Below are 18,032 nucleotides of genomic sequence, written 5' to 3'. Positions count from 1 at the left end.
CTGCTCACTCTCCCTGTCTCTCTCTCAAAATAAATAAGCTTTAAGAATAAATTAATAAATAAAGAATACTGTCCACTTAATTTCAGATACTGGTAGCATCAGTTATTTATGCTGATGACATTAATGATCTATAATTTGCTGACCATGATTCATATTGTAAACAGGAAAAATAAGTGGATAATTGAAACAATGAAGCAAATAGTTTTCCTCTAAAACACCATTATCATTATTTTATTTTTATCAATGCATACATTTTAATATTTACATAACCACTTAAGAATCATGTACTAATAGGGGCTCCTGGGTGGCTGGGTCGGTTAAGCGTCTGACTTCACCTCAGGTCATGATCTCACTGTTCGTGGTGGTTCAAGCCCCACATCGGGATCTATGCTGACAGCTCAGAGTCTGGAGCGTGCTTTGGATTCTGTGTTTCCCTCTCTCTCTGCCCCTCCCCTGCTCATGCTCTCTCTTTCTCAAAAATAAATAAACATAAAAAAAAATTTAAAGAATCATGTACTAACATTTTACTGTTCTTAAAAATATAATTAGTAGATAATTTTATAATGGGAATAAAGAACATAAAGTAACTGGAAAGCTGCACAGATCTGAGAAGGAATTGAGAATAGATCACTAGCTATGTTATGTTCAGGGTACTATACCTTATGTTCAGGGACTGTAATAGACCAGACTGCAATTCCCAGAAAATGGCTCCCTACGGGTCTCCATAGGAATCATTGTGTAGTTTAAGGATGCTAGGAAAATATTAGAGCTATCTGCAATTAAAGATTTTGCATTGAAGGGGTTGTGATAGATTCACAGTGAAAAGTGAAAAAGACCGACAATTAGATCAACAAAGGAGAACATATTTATGGCTATTTATTTTACTAAATAAAAACAAAATAAAACAATCATGATTCACATATTTTTGATATTCATATTATTTCTGAAAACATTAAAAATATAAGTTTACTCAACAATATTAAAGTATAATATTTGATATTATCCAAGATTTTGCTCCAACCTTTATTTTAAATTCTAAAGACCCTGGATCTATCTTTGAGGCAGTAAAATTACATGTTTTATATATGTATTTTATACCTCCTAAAAATAGCTAGCAACATTCAGTTTATAGAAACTATCAATATTACCACTGCACAGTGGCAAATCTTAATATCTTTGATAAAAATTATTAACACCTTTCTGATTTAAGCTCATTAGAATGTAAAATTAGAGGTAAAATTTCACTACAACACATAATGCCTTAACAAATGAGACCAAAATGACCTGTAAAAATCTTTTCTATAAATACTAGGGATTCAATTTCCCAAGTGTGATAGTTTGCAAAAACAGTTTTATTATGTCATCACTCCTTATGTTCACACTCCAATTGTTTTCCCACATTGAATCTAAGCTAAACCACCTGATTTGCTTTGGTCAAGGGGATGTAACCAAATGACACAAATGGAACCTCAAAAAAAACACTTGGCTATTTCTACTTATATGCTACTATCTCTACCATTGCCCTCAGAGCATTCCTGGGCTAGTTTGCTCTAAGGTAGGAGACTTATTGATTTGATTCATTTTCTACCAGTCATCCCAATGGAAGCCAACAATCATCTGAGCAAAGGCATATGCATGAGCTCAGTATAAAACAGAAGAACCCAGAAGAGCCAAGTGTAAATCACCAACCCACACTCCAAATAAATGCTTGTTATTTTTAGAAACTGATATTGAGCTTTTTATAAAATTAAATCAATAAAGACAATAAGGATTTGATATATTGAAATTTTTGTCTTCCTTCTCATTATTTTATGATATTTGTTTGAAAATTTTAGTATTTAAAAAAAGTAAGGCATTTTCAGTTAAACAATGACATTTTATGTATTGCTGTATACATTTATAATAATAAATTTGCTTAAACACTCATTGCTTTAAATACATTTAATCAGATCATTAGGAAAGTAGCATGGTTAACTGAAAACTGCAGTGATAATATTGTTTAAAATACTAATAAACCCTTCAATTTATATGAAATAATTAATCATAACTACTAGTAAATGATAAAATTTCAGAGTGTTGTATATTAATTTAGACTGAAAACAAGATGACATGTATCACTAATGAGTTACATATGACAAGAAAAGTGCAAGCACTTTAAATTATAGTGAAGTAAAGAGAGGTACATCTAAATCATATTTCTAATCTGTATTCAATCTATGGAAAATCCATACACATATAATCTGTGAGAGTATCTTCATACTCAGCAGAAATCATATGATAGAATGAAGGGGCCAGGGTAATTGGAGAAAACTGGGTTATTCTAGCCCAGCTTCATTTATTTTTCTGGTAGAGATAGCCAATTATTAGTAAATCAGAGATAATCCATCTTCTTGGATGGCTTCATGACCAGCCACTTTCTGTTACAACAGCACCGAGTCATGTGTCCCACAGTTCCTGAACCAATCTTAAAGTAGTCAGTACAGCACTAGGTAAACTTTGGAATTAAGTTAAACCCCACAGATGTCAGATATTAGAACCAACAACATTCACTGTGTTTCCAAGTTCCCTTTATTGATGACCTGTCTGAAAATTTGGTTTTCCAGAGACAAACTTCCATATAGCTTCCTCTATAGTGCAGAAAGTGAGTCTAAAATCTGATGCAGGTATATAGGAATTTAGTTAGTGATAAGTGTTATTTAATGCATTGAATAAAAGATGAATTAGCCACTTGATGATTTTCAAAATAGACTACTGTCTGATAAAGCGAAGTTAGGTACATCCTCCACTTCTCACCATCACTACCATCAAAACACAACGTATTTTTGTATGGGTATGTGAAATATCTATACATTGATATCTGTACCCACATACAGTCGTTTGCTAGGGCTGCCATAATGAGGTAGCACAGATTGTAGTGCTGGAGGCTACAAGTCTAAAATCAAAATGTGGGCAGGATTGAAGTCTGAAGGCTCTACTTGGCTTCTAGATGGTCATCTTCTGTGTCTACACATGGTCTTCCTTCTGTGCCTGTGTTCTAATGGCTTCTTCTTATATGGACATCAAACATATTGGATTAGGACCTGCCCATGTGACTTCATTTTATCTTAATTACCTCATTCAAGTCCCTATCTCCAAATGTAGTCACATTCTAAAGTACTAGGGGTTAGGAACTTAACATATACATTTTAGAAGAATATACTTCAGCCCATAACACCATACATAAAATATAGATATACTTCAAGATATATCATATCATAACAAATAAAACATATCATCATAAAAAAGAGACAATCTAGAATCTATACAAAAAAGATTTATGTATTTGTTAAAATAAAAAACAAAATTCTCCATGTCAAAATTTACTATTAGCAAAATGGATGAACAAAGATTCAGAAAAACAGTTGCAGTATACATCTCATATTATTTATTTCTTAAAAAAAGCTCTAAATAGTAATATGAAAAAGACAAAGATCTTTGGAGGAGGAATACAGTCTGGATGGAATGAAGAAGGAAAACAAAAGGAAATCAACAGATTTCCATTCCTGACAAACTATGCCTTTCTGAGCTTGGTATATATACCCCTTGGATATTGTATCTAATCTTACCAGTGTCTCTAAGTTAAGATAAGCTTTTCTGGTCAAAACAGATTTTCTCAACCATCACATTCCATTCTGTAGAGAAAGTTGAGATGCTGACTTCCCTTTTCTAGCTGTTTTTGATGGCTTAAACCTCTCATGCGTCTCTCTTGACATATCAAGATGGGTAACAGCACTATCAGAGGAGAAAAGTCCAGGTTGGCAGGGGATTGGTTGCTCTAGCTCAATTCTGGGAAATAGAAACTCACTCACAGCCTGTTGCCATTATTTCTTGCTGTGTCAGATGACTGTAGTAGTAGTGTGGGTGGTCTGTGTGAATATATCAAGGAGAGAGCAAAGTGGGGATTCAAGTTCCCTACATACTCAGAATATCTGTAAAACATCCCCAGCATACAGTAGTACTTTGAAGAATGTTTCTGAATAAGCTTTGACCTGTAATGCTTTTTAACTATCCAGAGGATTTAAACTGCAATCTTGTTGAGGCATACTCTTAAATATATGCCAAAGCCATATGGTTGAATTATGGAAGTGAATTACTCTGCTGATGAGTGAGTCTTACAGATCCTTTACAATCACATCTCTACATCCCTTTTTTCTTCCTGATAAATGAGTTATTTTTAATTCTCATAAAACCCTATGAGCTGGGAAGATATTATATTCTAGTTTTGGAATGTGTAAAAATCTCAGGCTATCCCTTGACATGAATAAGAACTGAGTTGCCATTCTGCAACATGGGATTATGCCCCTATAAGGATGTTTTCCAAATTGTTTCATGCCCTACCTATAGTGACAGATCATGTTAATCCAAGGACTGTTGATAAGCCTTTTATGGCTTAACTTTAGAGAATTTTTCATCCTACCCAGGATGAGTGAATTTACATATTAGCACTCAAAAAACCATCCCTAAAGTTTTGGTTTGTTGAAATTTCATGATAATGGGGACATTTTTAAAAAATTTATCATGAATTGTAGACCATTTTCTTCATAAAGATTCATGTTTTAGGGGTGACTGGGTGGCTGAGTTGGTTCAGTGTCCGACTTTGGCTCAGGTCATGATTTTGTGGTTCATGAGTTTGAGCCCCACTTCAGGCTCTGTCCTGACAGCTCAGAGCCTGGCGCCTGCTTTGGATTCTGTGTCTCCCTCTCTCTCTCTGCCCCTCCCCCACTCATGCGGTCTCTCTCACTCTCAACAATAAAGACTTATGTTTAATAAACATTAAAGACTCATGTTTTAGTCTTTGTCACAATATTATTAATTAATATGATCCTTCTGTACACAGTATAAATACCACAACATAACACACATTAAAGCTTTACAAAGACAGGACACATATTGTTTTCCATTATATGATAAATGACACATTTCTTTCCCAGTAACAGAAGGATAAATTTGAAAGAATTAAATAAATTTTGTTAAAGCATATTTAGATATTGAAGAAATGAATGAGTACATTTTTGAATGTCATTGCAGGGTTACAGCAGAGATACTCAAAGTAGAAGTCTATTGATAGAATTCCAGTAAGCACGGTTTAATTCCAAATCAGTCACAGTTCTGACTCGGAGAGAAAAATCTTTTTTTTTTTTTCAATCTACTTTGTGCACGTTGTTAGTGAACATATTAGTTAATGACCTGAAGGCAAATCCCTGACAATGTGATTTTGTGCTAATTGTGTGGAAAAATATTTCTAGCTTTTAAAAATGCTACATTCTGAGATGCTATAGGGAATTCATCTTCCTTATTTGAGCTATTCTATTCAACCTTCCTCAAGGGCACTGAATCATATTGAATGAGTCATCCAGTATTCACATCATATCTAAAATCAAGGAAAACTCTCAAGAGGCAATATTAGGGATTAAACACTCTCATTCTGTTTACATTCAGTTGGTATTAAAAAAAACAGTTAAAAAATCAATTGTATTAAGACTATAGATATTTTAATATCTCATCTTCAAAGTGCCTTATATTAAAATGTCAAAACTTTAGATATATTATAAAAATATTTTTATCTTTACATTTGAAAAAGCTCCTTATTTAAATTTGTTTTCTTTAAAACATTTTTTTCTTGATTGTTAATCAAATTAACATATATTAGACTCCTATTAAAATAAGTATGTTTCATGAGCATGCTTATTAGAGCAAGGCCAGTGCTTTAACAGACTTAGGTTGAAAACTATTAAGTTGAGGTATGTTAAAGGATAAGGCTGTAAAATACATGTAAATTTTAAGTTGTTGCCAGAACATTTGTTATTGATTTTAATATGATTATAAAAGCTTATTTAAAAATACTGAATCTTTGATTTATAGCACATAATAGACTCGAGGATATTTTATATTAAATGTGTGCAATATTTTGTTTTCAATTAACTAAATATAAATATGAATGCTCTAAACACAGAAAAAGTTGAAGTTTATAAGTTAAAATTTCTTGAATTGTCACTGTTCTTATTTTAATTGTATTTTTCACATAACGTGAATTCCCATCCTCTACTCCCTGCCAGGCACATCCATGGCACCTTCTCTAATGTATTTAACGCACACATCTAAATTATGCTAATTAGGTCTTTTAAAATGTCTTTTAAAGATTATATAGATTTGTTTTGAAATCTGTGTTTTCATTCTTGGAAACAGTATTGTCCTATAAACTATATTATATTCTTTTTCCATTCATCATTAGTTTTTTGGGATACATCAAGCTCTTATACAATAAAATAGAATTCATTCTATTCAATATATTCATTTATCATATCACCAAATAGATAGATCTCACAATATAAATCCACCTCTCCAGTAATGGACTTGTAATCTGCCTATATCTCTATGCTACCCAAAACTACGACATTGTGATGACTATCTTTATTAATCTACAAGTCCCTGTAGACTTGTCAGAAAGATTTTGGAGAATATTTACTCTGCTGTTATAGTAATTGCTAGATGTGGGGTATTTGCAAATATGTTTTTACCAGATGTTACTAAATATCTCCAGAATGCCTTGAACAAGTTTATATTCCCATCAGCAATGCTTAAAGTTTCCAATTTCCCCACATTCTTACATTTCAGTGTACTGCCTTTACATGTTTTGCCAATCTGCTCCTTGCAAGAGGGTATGCAATTTTTGTTTTAATCTGTATTTCCACATTTACTGGTTAAGCTGACTGTGAATATATCAGCTATGTGGGTATTTCCTCAAAGGAAATGTAACAAACCTATAAAGAACACAAATCTTGGACCAAGACAGCTTGAGGGCAAATCATGCCTCCATCACTTACATAGACAAATATAAACTTGGATATATATTATTTACCTTTCTATGCCTCAGTTTATTCATCTCATATCCTCATATGGTAATGAGGATAACCACAACTCTGTGAATGTTAAATAAATTAATATATATATAATGCTTAGCACAGGGTCTAGTACACAATAATTGCTATACATTAACTATTATTTTTTATTCATGTCTTCAGCACATTTTTGCAAATATTTCCTTTGGTGTTGAGCTAAATTATTTCCTTCATAATATAGACATTAATCATTTGCGTGCATTTCACATTGCATATATCATCTCCAGTCTGTTATACAGCAGTTAACTTTGCCTATAATGAAGTTATTTAATTAAAGATCTTTCACTTTTACTTAACCAAAGTAAAAATTATTTGCACATTGTTTATAATATAAGGGTTTGTTTAAAAATAATCTTCCTAACCCTCTGGTCACAAAAATATTCTATTTTTTATGTCATTAACTTTAGTTTTACTTTTAACATTTGGGCATTTGATCCATGTAAAGCAATTTTTTAATCCAACTCTGTAATCCAACTTTTAAAGTCCATATACTGAATCAAATTTCCATATACCATCGACTAAACAAATGAGGATTTTCTCATAGTTGAACATACTACCTACCTTTTATTAAATATGAAGCAATCACATGTTCATGGATTTGTTTCTGGGCTTTCTCTGGTCTATTTGTCAGTTCTTAATCAAAAACTACATTTTTTTACTGTCAAATCTTTGTTGGGTGTCTTAATGTCTGACAGTGATATATATATATATATATATATATATATATATATATATATATATCTCATATATATATCTCATATATATTATATATATAAATATATATTAAACTTTTCCTTTTAGAATTATAATGGATATCCTTACATTTATCTTGAGATATAAATTATATAATAGGCTTAATTTCTCAAAAGTTTCTCTTAGAAATCTGTTGGGATTTCATTGCATGTATAGATAAATTTAAGTGGAATTGACACATCTAAAACTAAGTTTGCCCATCCATGAACATGTTTTGCCTTTTATTGAGGTTCTCTTTATAAGATTTTTCTATAACACAAAGGATCGAATTCTCAAATCTGACTCACTATAATTATAGTTTTTCTTATACAAATTATAGATTTTTTACCAGTAATTTAAAGGGTCCAGGTAATCAGAAAGCACAGATAAAACATGGCTATGTCTGAGAATTCTTCAGCTCCCTGGGTCCTTTCTTAATATACCAGAATGCACCGTATTTTAGAATTCACATGTGAGATTTCAAATGATTAAAACAGAACATAACTTGCAAAAAGTGAGATAAATCAATTGTGAAATATCTTCCTCGTATATTCCCATAAAATATATTCCTCATATATTCCAGGGTGTGAAGTTCCATAATTCATAATTCTGGCTTTATTTACAGTAAACATACTGCAAGACAAGATACATCCTGCTGAAATATCATACAGTTTAGGACTCTCCATTATCTTTCCACTAATTGCTTCTAATTGCAATCTTTCCCTATTGCTCCTTCTTACTTAATAAGTTCTTTATATTTTGAGCAAAAAGTTGTTATGCATTCTTGTTAGAGTAATTCTTAGGCAATATTTTTGTATTTGGCAGCTTACCTGAACTTTTGTAGTAATTCTAATTGTTGTATACTGCTTCTGTATCAATTATCATACTATATCTGCATGAAGGCAATTTTGTCTCCTCTTCCAATTTTTTAGATCTCTAATTTTGTTTTTAATCAAATGTCACTGGCCAGGACTTCCAGTAAAATAGGAACAGTACTGTTAACAGAGATTCTTTTTTTTATCCATGTCATTAATGAGAAAGCATCTAAAATTTATCTATTAAATATGATGTTAGATTTTGTAAATATCACTTATTAAACTATAAGAAAGTTACTTTCTAGTCCTAGTTTCTTGAGTTTTGAAAATAACAAAGTGTTCAATACTTTATTGGGCCAAGTAGACTGTTTAAGAAAGAAAAAAGAGAAGACACAAGTTACTAATACCAGCAGTGAAAGATAGGACATCACTACAGATTCCATGAACATTGAAAAAAAAAAAAGATTATTATAAACACCTCCATGCCCACAAATCTGATAATCTAGATGAATTGGACCTATTCTTTTAAATATATAATCTACAAGACTCCTACAAGGAGAAATAGAAAATTTGACTAGACCTATATCTAATAAAGAAATTGAATCAATAATTAACAACCTTTCAAAAAAGAAAGCGCATGGCCTAGATGGTTCACTAGAAAATCGACTAAACAAGAATGAAATTATACCAGTTCTCTACAATCTTTTTCAGATATAAAGAGCAGAGGGAATACTTCCTAAATAATTCTGAGGGCCAGCATTACCCTAATACCAAACCCAGGCAAAAATATTACAAGAAAAAAAAAATGTAGACCAATATCTCTTACGAACATAGATGTAAAACCCTTCAACAAAATATTCACAAATTCAATACAACAATTTATGAAGAGTATTATACAACATGACCAATTCAACTTTTGAAGTTGAACCAAATTGAAGACCAATTCAACTTTCAAAATAATATAATCCATCAGATGTATAGGCTAAAGAAGAAGAATCACTTTATCATATCAATAGATGTAAAAAAGCATTTACAAAATCCAACACCCATTCATGATAAAATCTGAGCAAACTAGGAATAGAAGAGGATGTCTTTAACATGATAAAGACTACCCATAAAAGCCTACAGCTAACATTATACTTAATAGTAAGAAACTGGAAGCTGTCTTGGGAAGATCAGGAAAAAGGCAAGGATGTCCCCTTTCACTACTCATTTTCAACATTGTACTGTAACTACTAGCTAATTATATAAGAAATGGAAGTGTAAGGTATACAGATTGGGAAGGATGTAATTAAATTTTGTTCCCAGATAACATTATTGTCCAGGTAAAAATCCCAAAGGATTGACAAAAAACCTCTAGGAACTATTAAGCTATTGTACTTAAGGTTGTGAGATACAAGGTTTATATTAAAAAAATCAATTGATTTTCTATATATATCAGTAATAAGCAGGCACATGATTTTTAGAGCAGTGAAACTTCTCTGTAAGATACGATAATGGTGGATACTGTCATTATACATTTGTTAAAACCTATAGAATGTACACCAATTATGGAATCCAAATGTAAACTATGTGCTTTGGGTGATTATGATGTATCAATAAAGGTTCATTAATTATATTTATTTTTTTAACATTTATTCATTTTTGAGAGACACAGAGAGACAGAGCATGAGTTGGGGAGGGGCAGAGAGAGAGAGGGAGACACAGAATCCGAAGAAGGCATGGGGCTCGAACCCAGGAAGCACAAGATCGGAACCTGAGCCGAAGTCTGAGGCTCAACCAACTGGGCCACCCAGGAGCCCGGAAGGTTCATTAACTATAAAAAATGTTACCACTCTGGTGGGGAGTGTTGATAATGGAGAGGATCATTCATATGCAGGGGCAGGAGATATTTGGGAAATCTCTACATTCTACTCAACTTTTGCTATGAACCTAAAACTGCTCTAAAAGATAAAGTTTGTTTTTATTTTATTTTTTTCTATATTTAATAAAAACTAATAGATTGTTAAAATTTATAGAAAAATTTATATTGAAGGTAGTATTAACTTATTCATTATGATTCATTGCATACCAACCTCCAGATAAAGGTTTTATTTTGCCCTCCTGAAAGAATCAAGGAAAACAACTACAATCCACTGCTTAAAATAATAAATTTTGTTAACCATAGGCTTTGACTCTCCCTGCCCATTCATGCATTGTAAAAGCCTTATAACTTAAGCACTGAAGTTTTTCTCCTGGAACATGATATCCAGCCCTCTTGTTTTCTACTGCAGAATGGACAAAGAGGAACCATACAACGGCAACTACTATGGCTTTCATAAGTTTTTAGTAGCTTATGAAATGAAATATAAAGTAATACAATTATTAAACGATGACCAAACAGGTCCAGTTTGTGTGCTATTTGACCATTTACTCTCATTTGTGTAATATAGTTAATAAATGTTTGATAATAAAACAATTTTGCATTTTGGGCATAAGCGTCACTTGACCATAGCTAGTTTTAATTTCCCATCAGATTAAGGGACATGTTGCATTTACATATTTTGCATCTTTGTCAATATATGAAATTAGCTTATAACTATCTTTCCTTGGTTTGCCTTTACCTTATTTTACTAAAATATACTGTAATGTTTTCTTTTCCCACAATTTTGAAAATTTCTATAAAATAGTGATTATCCGATGCATAGTAGAACTCCCATATAAAAGCCCATAGAATTGAATTATGGGGGTTGATTTTCTCTAACATTTCATTTATGTAAACAGTTATCCTTCCTTTCAAGTTTTCTATTACTTCAACTGTCAATTTTAGTATTTTACAATTGAAGAAATGTGTCTACATTAACTTTGTTTCCAAACTTATAGACATAGATCAAATAATATTACTGAACAGTTCTTTTAAAAACCTCTGTAGCTATTAGTATCATGACACACCTGAATTCTACTTAACTATCACCTGTCTTTACCTTTGAAAAAGAAAACTTTCTGAAGGATCCCAGGATCCTTTATATCATATCATATATATATATCATATATGATATATCATATATCATATATCATATCATATATCATATATATCATATCATATATATATCATAACATCCTAATAAATGTTTTGAAGAATAAAGATAATTTTAGACACAACTGAGTGAAACTATTACACCAAAAACAATGTGAAATTTTGTTGAAGGAGCATCACTGAAAACTGGCCGTCAAATTTGGAAGCACAGAAGCAACTGATAAATTTATACATTTATTAAAATAATAGCAACTATACTTTAAAAATAAGCAAAGGATATAATTTTGACACTCAGAATAGGCAGAAGTAGTGGTCTTATTTGTTTATAGTAGGTATAATAGCAGGACGGGTCACTATACAATTTTGCAGCACTTCTAATGTAAGGGACATTAGAATGTCAGGATTAGAGGAAAGGGAGGTGGACTTATTGAAAACATTTTGTTCCATGAGCTGTTACGTAGTGATTTTTACATAAAGATTCCTTGTGTAAACTCAGTAAATACTTTCCATAAATCTCAAAACAACTAGTTTTCATGTTTGATATGAATTACCAGGCTGTATGTGATTGTGGGGAAATATGTATTTGTAATCTTTGGAAGTATATCATATGAATGCATTTTATGTATAAATAACTAGAAAATTAGAATATATACTTCAATAAAAACATCTGGTATGTTACACGGAAAAAAGTCTAAAGTTCCAGTATATGCAAAGATACAGAGTATAATTTGGGGATATGCTATATCTAAAGGACTAACATAAAGATAACAGCTGACGGCAAAAGAAGGTGAAACAAGTGGCAACATGCATATTGACAAGAAATGTAGAAATTTATGACAAATGAAAGGAGATAGAAAAAGGGAATTGTGGAGATAAAAGTTATCATTATCAAATAGCACACACTCCCATTAAAATATATATATATTCTCGGGGAACCTGGGTGGCTCAGTCGGTTGAGCATCCAACTTCGGCTTAGGCCATGATCTCACATCCCGTGAGTTCGAGCCCCGCGTCAGGCTCTGTGCTAACAGCTCAGAGCCTGGAGCCTGCTTCAGATTCTGTGCCTCCCTCCTCTCTCTCTGCCCCAACCCACTCGCATTCTGTGTCTGTCTCTCTCAAAAATAAACAAACATTAAAAAAAATTATATTCAATGACCTTCCCTAGAAAAAAGTAGTTGGGCCTGAAATCTATACTCTTGATTTCCATGTTACAATGTTTTAATTCTAGACCTCTATTAGGAGAGACTTCAGGGCTACTTCACAGATCAGTTGTATTATAGAGGTTGTGTGTGCCATTAACACTCTTGGATAGAAAATGGTAGAGAAAAAGAAAGCAGTCTCTAGGGAAGAAAAGCAGACAGTGGGATAGATAAAAATAGGCTACCAGAAGGCCAATCTTACTCTCTTATCTGGTATCATTGCCAAACTCACTTATCTTCTGTTTCCTTGAGTTTCAGCTGCCTGAGGCTTGAAAGTCACTTATCTGAGGCACCATAGCCCCCAATCTAGACAGAAAAAAACAAAAAACAAAAAACAAAAAACTGGAATCCTACCCTCCCTGGAAGCTGTTTGCCCTCAAAGTGTCATATGCAAAGTCACTTGTCATTGCTGCCAAATCACTCTTGTGCACAATGCTACAACTCAAGAAAAATAAGTATTCATTTCTACCCTTTGGCATGTTTTTGGAATTTGTACTCACCCTGTTAATTTAAAGTTTGTGAACCACCTTAAAATCCTTGAAGTTGACACACACATTGTAAAAATAGAAACTACATAATATAACAAGGAGATTGTTAAGGAATACCTTAGGTAACTGGCATTCTCTGGAGGATACCTATCAATGACAAAGTTGACCCAGAGAATACATAGGGGTCATGCTGAAGACCTCCAACAAATTAATCTGTGTTCTTAATTCAAACACATATAGTTCTTTACAAAAAGAGATCTTTAAGGTTTAATAGCAAATATTAATTTTTGAGTTGTGCTGCTGTTTTGAATTTTTTCTGCTTCTCTATGTAGAGGTTATTTACCATAATTCCCCAAATTACATTATTTAGTTTAGGTAGATTTTATTTTAATTATTTGATACAATATTTATTTACTTATCAAGTAATTAGAGAGATTAAAATGTAATGACAACTATAATATTTTAATTTTTACTTAAAAATCAAGGAGGGTCTGGCACCTGGGTGGCTCAGTCGGTTAAGCGGCCGACTTCGGCTCAGGTCATGATCTTGCAGTTTGTGAGTTTGAGCCCTGGGTTGGGCTCTGTTCTGACAGCTCAGAGCCTGGAGCCTGCTTCAGATTCTGTGTGTGTGTGTGTATGGGTGTGTCTCTCTCTCCGCCCCTCCCCTGATCACACTCTGTCTCGCTCTCAAAAATAAATAAACATTAAAAATTTAAGAAAAAAACAAGGAGGGTCACATGAAGGGTATATAACCACATAAGGGTATTTTTATGAAGTTTCTTTATAGAGAAGGATATAGTGTTAGCCTATATCAAGATGTGGTGTATGATGTGTAAGTCTATCGACAGAATATTTCAATTCTAATTTTCATATATTAAAAACTGGTAATTATTTATTTAGACATTTCTAATTTTATATCGGGTCATTAGCAGCTATTAGTAAATAAAAATTATGAAATGCTCAAAAGATTTCAATTTGATTTATAACATAGTGTTGCCTTTTCAATTCAGTTCTAAATTAAAGTACTTCTAATATAAAATTATTAAAACATTTAAAACAAAGTGGTGCATTAATAGAAAATTGCAATATATTATGAGTAATCGACATCGATAACAGATTATATCGTTTAAAACTTCGCACCTTAGGGGATTTGAAATTAGGAAGAACGTACTAATTAACACTGCATATAGTTGTCATCATTATATATGAATCAGTCTTTTATTCTATCTTAATGACTGATTCCCTTACTAGCTGTATTTTTACTCTAAAGAAAGATACCATGTAAATGTTGAATCACTAAATTGTACACCCGAGATGAACATTACATGTACGTTAACCAACTGGAATGAAAATTAAAACTTAAGAAAAAGAAAGGTAGAAAACGAATATAATGATTTCTCTTAAAAACACAAACCAGCAATCAACCATAATATTCCTGTAGGTACTCTGGTTTTAGATCATGTTCTCCTACATTGGTATAACATAGTTAAAATGATTATCATTCCCTAACCTGTGATTTTCATGTTGCTGGAGGGAGACAAACATCACTAGGAAAGGTAGGACACTATTCTGCATGGAGGAGATGACCATCATCTTCCTCTTCCTTATTTGTGTACTCGTTCTCAGTACTGGATGGGGGTGGTAGAAAATGAGCAGGCATGGTGGCACACCCAAAATCCATATATCTTTATATGCTGATCATTCAATGGTACAGCTGAGGACTATGCCACCAATATTCACAATAACTTAGTGTTTTTGTTCTATATCACTGCAGAAAGCTCTCTTTCTAAAAGAAGGGAAAGAACACAACGGAACATTTCTAAGTTGCAGAAATGAAGATATATACAAACATATTGATCTTTCCCTCTTTGTTACCCTTCTATTTTCTCTTCCTCCTTTCGGTTTATTCTCCATCATCCTTTTTATCTTTCTGCTCTTTAACTGAAACTTCTTATTATTTCCCTATTTTTCACATGTCCCTTCATTGGCTATTCAGCTTTGTTAGTACAGTGCTTCTGGAGTGGTTGGATAAAGAAATTTTATTTGCAATCTCCCCACCAAGAACAGACAATTTTTTTCTCTACCTACTATACATAACACTATTATACTACCTATTATAGTATATCTAGTACTTTCAAAATAATGTAAAATACATAATATATATGTATATATATGTGTGTGTGTATATATATATATATATATATATATATATATATATATTAACATCTCATAAGGCATTGATCTTAGGCAAATAATTAAATTATTTTAATTTTAATAATTAAAATCAGCATTTAGGAATGAACTGGGTTCATTGATTGTGTCTTCACCTTCAGATATCTATATATTTACCTGTCTTTACCTTCAAATATGTACATAACAATTAAAGTTAGGAGCATAAAATCAGCATTCACTACTTTATTTAAATATATTCAAAGTAATATAGAATTCCATATCCAAATGCTTAAAATAGAGTGTGATAATTTACAATGCCATCCTAGTTCTTAGAGTGTTAGAACCACCTTAAATATATTTGTTAGTGCATAAAGAAATTGCAATCATACCACTTCCCTGTGTCTATTTGAAACAATGCACAAACCATCCCACTTCCCTTTGCTCATTCCTGAAACACGACATAAATATACATACATACACCCACTCCTAACAAAGCAGCCAAATGAACCAGGCAACAGATGGGAAACTGAGAGGCCATGTGTTCACATTCCTACTATGCCAATAACTTGCTGGGTGATCTCAGGCAAGCCACATATCTTCAGCTAATTGCCTTCTCTATAAAAGAACAGAGCCATAGGGCCTGAATATTAGCTCTCAGAAGCCAGTAATGAATTTGTCCCATCATCCTTCTTAATGCGGAAAACATATTCAAATAATAAAGAGCTAGAATTGATCTTATTATTATTGCATAATCTCACCAGGTCTTCCCTGCTGTTCTGAAGGCTATAACCAAATGCTTTGTAAAACCCACTTAAATAAAAAAGAAATTTCTTCACCACTACTACTGTAAAAATAATTTTTTATACTAACCCAAGCAACAAAAGAAAAATAGGTATACATATATCTAATTTGTTCAAAGAAGATATACAAATAAGCAATACAAGCATGAAATAAACCTCAACCATTAGGGAAACGGAAATCAAAATCACAATGAGATTTCATTTCACAGCCACTAGGATAACTATTTAAAACAAAACAAAACAAATATATATTATTAAGTATATATAGATATATATAGATACATACACACACACACACGTATAAAATAACAATAATTGGTAAGGATGTTGAAAAGCTAGAATGTTCATACACTGATATTATGATTGTAAATGTTACAGCCACTTTAAAAAACCTTGAATGTTCTTCAAAATGCTAAATGTAGAGTTAGCAGAAATTTCACTATTAGTATATATCTAGGAGCATTGAAAATACTTGTCCACAAAAAAAAAAAAAAAAAAAAAAAAAAAAAGAAAATACTTGTCCACATAAAAACATATAAACAAATGCACACAGCAACAATATTAATAATCACAAAATTTAAAAATCCAAATGTCTATCAACTGATAAATGGATAAATGAAATGTAGTATATTCATATAATGGAATATTATTCAGCCATAAAGAGCAATGACATACTGAAACATGCTACAGCATAGATGATCCTTGAAAGCATGCTAAATGAAAGAAGCCAGCCATAAAATGCCACATATTATATAATATCACTTATATAAATGTTCAGAATAGGCATATCAACAGAGAAAGAAATTAGATTAGCAGTTGCCAGAGACTGGCTGGCTCAACATTGCTCAACATCACCTCAATTTACCCCCATAGACTTTAATAACTGACTTTCAGGAAGATATTGGGATGTCCCAGGCTGCTTTCTTTAGATAGCAGAGCCTAAGAAAACATTTTTGTGCAGGTTGCATTTGGGCAACACGCTGGGCAACTACCGCCCAATCCTGGGCGGGAGGGAGCACATGCAACCCTCCACAGTCCCTGTAATGATCTATGTAAAATGCAACTCAAGGTATCTGTTGAAGGGATAAAAGAACATAATTGACCTGCAAATAACCATTGACCATTGGTCAACTGAGGCTTTAAAGAAGCACCTACTCAGAAGCAAGTCATATAGGCTATAGCTGAGATTAGGCACTGTCAAGTTACACATGTTTGAAACATTATGCAGCATTGGCTAAAGAAAAAATAAATTGAAAGGCTATATCATGCCAAGCACAAGGAACTTGTAATACCGAGTTTCCACCTACAGAGTTCTTTCTTAATTTAACCCAAATATGTGTAGTGGTGTATTAGAGCTGTGTGTACCAACTCGTGAGAGTTCACTGTGTACATCACTTGCTAACTCTGCATTCAGCAGCATCCTTTTGGTAGCTTGATATTGACCATGATGGGAGTATTTGCACAATAGAAATGGGCAAACACTAAAATTCAGCTTTTAGAGGGACATTAACCATTTACCAGCGTATCTCCTATCCATTATTCTTCAAAGTTTTTTCTAACTAGACACTATGTTAGGGAAATCATATATTTATCTATCTGAGAAATAAGAAACTACCACTGGCCTCCTTCTTTGTTCTTATTGAGACAAAAGGTAAGGAATATGAGGGGAGGAAGACAATGGCAGTATATATTAACAGCAACAAAGATGTTGACAAATCTGACGTATGCATTTATATATCATGGATATTTAAGACATGTATGTCACTATTTAAAAGTAAATAATATCTATAGAACACTTAATATATACAAAGCACTGTACTAGATTTTTTTTGTTTTACTTAAGCTATTTTTTGTTGTCCTCATGATGACCCT

Source organism: Panthera pardus, unplaced genomic scaffold (genome assembly GCF_024362965.1).
Source record: "Panthera pardus isolate Hobbes unplaced genomic scaffold, ASM2436296v1 HiC_scaffold_1, whole genome shotgun sequence".
Classification (NCBI taxonomy): Eukaryota; Metazoa; Chordata; class Mammalia; order Carnivora; family Felidae; genus Panthera; species Panthera pardus.
The sequence above is the reverse complement of the archived record's forward strand: the minus strand, read 5'-3'. Positions refer to the sequence as shown.